The following is a 6,609-nucleotide window of genomic DNA, read 5'->3' as shown; positions in this document are numbered from 1 at the left end:
ATTCATAGAGGTTGAGGGTGTGTTTATAACGAAAGCAGTTGACATTGCTATTTATTTTAATAATTTCTTCATTAATAAAGTAAATACAATTAGAAACCAGATATTACCAGTTAGTAGTCAATTTTCGGATTACATTATAAAAAATAAGATTATGAAGGACAAGGTGTGTAGGTTTGAATTTGAGAGGATAGGAGTAGAGGAACTGGAGAAGCTGTTGCTTTCAATTAAAACGGATAAGCCATGTGGAGCTGATAATTTAGATGGTAGACTGCTGCGTCTAGCGGCTAAGTTTATTGTGGCGCCTGTATGTCATATCTTTAATTTATGTTTTCAAAACGGTGTTTATCCACAGATGTGGAAGATTGCAAAGGTTACTCCGCTGAGAAAAAACAGCAGGGAGACATTTGCAGGGCCGAATAGCAGGCCTGTGAGTATACTACCTGTACTAAGTAAATTGATGGAAAAAATTATATGTAAGCAGATTCAATGTTATTTTGAACTAAATAATATTAACACTGAGTGTCAGCATGCATATAGGGCTGGCCATTCCACGAACACGGCACTAACATCGTTGACTGATAACTGGCTTAAAGGCATTGATAGGAAGTCAATGGTGGGTGCTGTGCTCCTGGACTTTAGCGCAGCATTTGACATAATTGATCATGAGTTACTAGTAAGGAAGCTATCAGCATATCATTTTGAAGACGGTGTTATTAAACTCATGAAAAGTTATTTGTTTAAGAGGCAACAATGTGTGTCGTTTAATGGTACAATTTCAGACATGGTGACCCTACAATGTGGTGTCCCACAAGGAAGTTGCCTTGGACCGTTATTATATTCAATTTATGTTAATGATTTACCACATGTATTAAAAAGTGCATGCATGGAAATTTACGTGGATGACACTACAATGTATGTCTCTGGGGAAAATGCTGTGTCAATAAACAAATTGTTGCAAGAGGAGTTGATGTTAGTCTCTAATTGGGTGAGTGAAAACAGGTTAAAGATGAATGTTTTAAAAACAAAGAGTATCATGCTGGGCTCTAGATATATGCTAAGATCTAATCCTGAACTCCGTCTTGTTTTACAGGGTGCTAATATTGAGCAAGTTAGAGAGGCCAAATTATTGGGTGTGATTATTGATGAAACACTTTCGTGGTCATCACATATTAATAAAATAGTGTCTAAAATGAGTAGAAATATTTCAATGATAAGAAGGGTTGCACACTTGTTGTCTGGCTCAACAGTTCAACTAGTATTGCAATCTTTAGTACTATCCTGTTTTGAGTACTGCCCAACAATATGGTCTAGCGCTTCAAAACAAGACTTACACAAACTCCAGATCACTCAGAACAGAGCGGCACACCTCGCACTCCGCTGTACTGGAAGGAGTAGTGTTGAGTGGATGCATGGAGTACTGTCTTGGATGAAAGTGGATCAAAGACTGGCATGTAGTCTTGTGACATTTCTGTTTAATATTTATCATTCTGGTAAACACAAGAATTTGTTGTTTCAGCTACAACCTATAAATGCTAGACATGGCTATACCACTAGGCATGCTATGTGTGTTCACTTTATTCTACCGCTACCAAGATCTAATGCACTGAAGAGAACTGTAATGTATAGAGCAATAGCATATTGGAATAGGCTCCCGCCAAATATAATTAGGATAGACAATAAATTGAGATTTAAAAAGAAATTAAAAGAAGCCATTATTGGTAAAGAAATTGTGTTTAGTTAGCACGTTGAAATTGCAGAACTGTAATGATGTTTTGTTTCTTTGAATGAGGTGTGTTGATTGTACATTAAGAGTTATTAGAAACACTGAGTATTTCTGTTTGTTTTGTTTTATTTTAAATATGCATTTTGTTTTCGTATTTTATTGTATTGTTTCATTGTATTAAGTTTTTATGTTGATTGTACTGTATATATGAGTGTCTGGACCCCAGGAAGAATGGGGATCCATAATAAAACAACAAAATAAAACAAAACAATGTAAACTGAGAGGAGAAATTTCTGGAAAAAAGGTGAGGGCCAACATGTCTTTAACTTGTGACATAGATCGCATTTTTGACTCCACACACATAAAAACTATATGTCTGCCTTCGGGACTTGGCGGTTTCTGCTGGTATGTTCAGATTGACAATTGGAACCACAGTTTGGGAATGAGAGGGAGGAGTTCAACCCAAGTAAAAGTCCATTTGCCTCTCTCCCTCTGTCTGCCCCTGCCAGCTGCGCCTGCAGCTCATTAGTCACCATGACAATGGCTATACGCACACACAAACACAGCTCTGTGTGTGCGTGTCTCACAACCTCAAAGGCAAATCTTACAGGAGCAGAATCTCCATTTGAAACAGCATCTACACATTATATATCAGTGTTATCTATTTTTCACATACTACTACAGCCTTTATTACTGATAATACTGTTGCTACTTTTGTGATTATGACTGTTAAATACATATTGTAACATACTGTAATATTAAGTCCCTCTATTGCCAAAAATTACCTTATGTAACCTTGAAATTGCTTGTTTTCTCGACATTTCAACTCTGACAAATAATTAGCACTGTCTACATGAGCTGGAGGCCGAAACGGCACGAGGTCTCGCCCAGCGCTGCTTGCAGCTTTATTCTTTATTCTTTCTCCTGCCGCCTCTTTGCCACCCTAAACATGCTCAAAAATGGCACGCATATCAGACTTGGCGAAAAATTTTATAAAATCAATCAATCAATCAATTTTATTTATAAAGCCCAATATCACAAATCACAATTTGCCTCACANTATAGTTATAGTTCTGGCTACTGTGGTACAATATGTTGAAAGTATATATTAATATCTGGCAGTATACATGTGTGACAATAATCATATGTGTATAATAAAAATGAAAAAAGTAACCCCTAAAGTGCCAAAATGGGCTCTCTAGTGCCACCTAGACACACTAAAATAGCCACTACGGCCTGTAGGAATCTCGTAGAAAGATCAAACCAAAACTGGCTTGTTTGTCTCATCAAGACCTACAAATCACGCACTGAAACCCCTGACCTAAATCCAACAGGAAGTGAGCTATTTGCCCTTTCAAAGTAAGATGTAGTTTTTCACAAATTCTCTTTTTCAAAAAATATTTCCTCCTACACTGTTAATTGTATCAGCTTCAAACACACACACGACAGGCCAACTCCTGCTGAACAGATCCTCTGAATAACTTTGTCATTACTCGAACGGTTTCGATTTTATGCCCTCTTAAAGGTGACGTGACACAAAAGCTCCTGACAATCTTCACGCCACCTAGACACACTAAAATGGCTGCTGGGGCCCGTAGGAATGTTGTAGATAGATCAAACCAAAACTGGCTTGTTCATCTCATCAGGACCTACAAATAACCCCTGACCTAAATCCAGCAGGAAGTGAGCTATTTGCCCATATTGAATTCATTTTTTGTGTGGTTGTCTGAGTTCACTTTATCAATCAATTAATTATTTTACCTTTCAGGTCAGGAAAAGATTGATTTTACTGTTGATATTACCTATTATTTATTATGGTGACATTGTATATCAAGACACATCTGACATCCGAGTGTCCATTCAGAACTCACCACTGCTTCATGTATGAATCACTGAATTGGTTGCAGCCTAAATCCAGAAAGCAATTTCACTGGATTCAATTAATTTTCAAATGTGTTCATTTCAGTTGTCCCTCATATTTGAAACTGTTTTTGACTCCATGCAATTCAGCATATCCACTCAGACATATGCAACATTCCTTCTTCTTTGTCCCCAGAATTTTCAAAGAAGTTGGACGAAGGTCATGTCGTACTGTAAACTGCCATGTAACATTTCGAGGTCATGGTATCCAATTCTATTTTTCTTGTACAACCGCTGAGGGCAGGGGGAGTGGATGGAAGATGGTGATCAAGATGTCTATATCTGTGTATTCGTAGTGTATGTTTGTTATATAATGCAGTTTTGTCTGTGTGTATTTGTTCTCTATTTGTGTCTGAGGACCCCCTTGAAAGTGAGATGCTACAAATCAAGGGGCTATCCTTTAAATTAATTCAAATTCAAATATCAAATGATCTTGGCCTGTAACTGAGTTGTTAAAGGCTTATTTACCTAAAGGGATTAAAAATTGTAATGCAAACACCATCACCCATGGACAAAATGTATAAGTTACTTGACCTCCTTCACTTGGGGTGGTAGCTCTCTAACCCAGAGGGGGCAATTCACCATTTTCTGGTAGAAAACCATGACCTCAGACTTGGAGGTACTCTCATCCTGACCACTTCACGCTCAAACCACCCCAGTGCATGCTGAAGATCACGGTGTGATAAAGCCAACAGCACCACATCATCTGCAAAGAGCAGAGATGCAATTCTGAGCCGGAAGGCGAAGCTTTCAATTTACTGGTCCATCTACGTCCCAACCCACACCTATGGTCAGGAGCTTTGGGTAGTGATCGAAAGACTGAGATAGCGGATATAAGCAGTCGATATGAGTTTCCTCGGTACGGTGGCTGGGCTTATCCTTAAGCTGCGGACACACCAAACCGACATCAAAGAACTAGCGGCGACGAAAGCCAACTGTTGCGTAGCCTACATCACCTCACGTCGCCCTGTGTCAGTTGCATTTGAACACACTACACGGACTACATCCGACGGCCAAGTGGCACGTACATTCTGCGCCTGCGTGAGAGAGAGCGAAGTGAGAGAGTGGTACATCCTGTCAGCCGAGGGGTTTCCTATCTGTGCAGCCGAGCACCACAGCACCTCCACGGACTATTACATCCAGACGGTCCCAGTGTTTCCTCCTCAGGCTCCACTTCACTCAGCTGCCTGATAAACCCGCTGCTTCTTCCCACTTTAACCTGAATAACAAACCAGGGCTCGGTGCTCCGGTTGGATCCAAACAGAGAGCCGGGGCTAGCTCAGAGACTAGCAGAGGCTAACTGGCTGTACTTCCCTCCGGTCATGCTGCGGCTAACGCTCCACTAGCCGCTCCCAGCTAGCTCCGGTTTGTTATTCAGGTTAAAGTGGGAAGAAGCAGCGGATCTGTTGGGCAGCTTAGTGAAGTGGAGCCTGAGGAGGAAGCACCGGTTAGCCCCAGTTTCACTACAGGCAGATTCACTCGCTACAGAGGCGAGGAAATAAAACATAAACAGCCAATCAGAGTGATCTCTCTCACCGACAAGCTCCGCCGCCGATTCAACATGCTCAATCGGCCGAAAAGCCGCCGATGCCAACGGCCAATAATTAATGGTTCAGCTTCACAAACTTTTCCTATGAATAATTTTAATAATTGTAACATATTAGTGATAATGTTAATAATTGTAAGGAATACGTTTTACTGTTGATGATTTTAATGTGTAAGTAATAATGTCAATATTTGTGACTCGTTAAGCCGTATTTATAGTTGTGCATCAGCTCTATGCAGAGCCTGCGCCATTGTGAGCATTTATATTTGTGGTGTGTCTGTGTCACTCTGTAGTTACACTACCAAAACACTAGTTAGTGGTGGGGTTTCTGTGAAGTGCTGTGAAGTTCAGTTGATTGAAAACACAACTAAAACACACATTAAACATGGCAAGACAAAGCACTTGTCTTTTGCTGGACACATTTTCCCCAAAAATACAACATGCTAATGTTTTTGGCACAAGCCTATGGCATTTTACATTGTATAAATGAACCTAGTGGCTAGCGGACTGTTCGTCTACTCATATTACGCCAGCAACATTTAACAAATGTAACTACAAAATTTGGCTCTTTTACAGCTCACAAGGTTCACCGACAAAACAATTGTTTTATACTAAACACGTTTTCCAAACAAATGTAACATGCTAATGTTATTAGCACAAGCCTATGGCATTTTACATTGTATAAATTAGCCCAGCGATGAGCAGAGATTTCCTCTACTCATATGAAGCCAGGATAATAAAAAAAAAAGTTTTTTTTCTTAAAAAGTCTTTCTGGAGCCATAAAACATGTTTGATCCTTATCATGAAAGTAACATATGGCCTATTAGGTTTACATTAGCCTCTCAACATTACTAAAGATAAGATAAGATAAGATAAGATAAGATAAGATACACCTTTATTGATTCCACGATTGAGAAATTCCAGTGTTACAGCAAGCAAGGAGAGAGAGGCAGATTAGAATTTTAAAAACTTAAAAACTAGGCATGCAAAAAAAAGTACAAAAATACAAGAAACTGCAATAAACAATTGTATCAGTGCGCATGCGCCCGCGCGTGCAGCCTGTTGCAGTCGCTCCTGCTTGTTTTCTCGGTTTTCTTACTTTTTTGCTTTATTAAGTTTGGTATTTGTGCTGGCTTTTTGTGATTGTCATTTTGAAACTGCGCCCTCTCAAAACATGCTGATTGAGAGAATTGTACTCGTTTTCCTCACCCTGGAATTACTTATTTCATTCGGACCCGGCACCATTGCGCAACAACTTCATGGCCGCATTGTTTACTCCAGAGATCATCTGATCGCGCTGAGGCCGGCCGGCTTGGCGGCCGGAACATCGGAGATACCAGCTGAACTGTGGAGGAAAACACACAGAGGATGCAGGGGAGGAAGTAAACAGCGGCGGAAAAAAGCAGGGTTGAGACAACGG

The sequence above is a fragment of the Epinephelus moara genome, chromosome 22, assembly GCF_006386435.1.
Source record: "Epinephelus moara isolate mb chromosome 22, YSFRI_EMoa_1.0, whole genome shotgun sequence".
In the NCBI taxonomy this organism is placed as follows: Eukaryota; Metazoa; Chordata; class Actinopteri; order Perciformes; family Serranidae; genus Epinephelus; species Epinephelus moara.
This window is presented reverse-complemented; position numbering follows the sequence as displayed.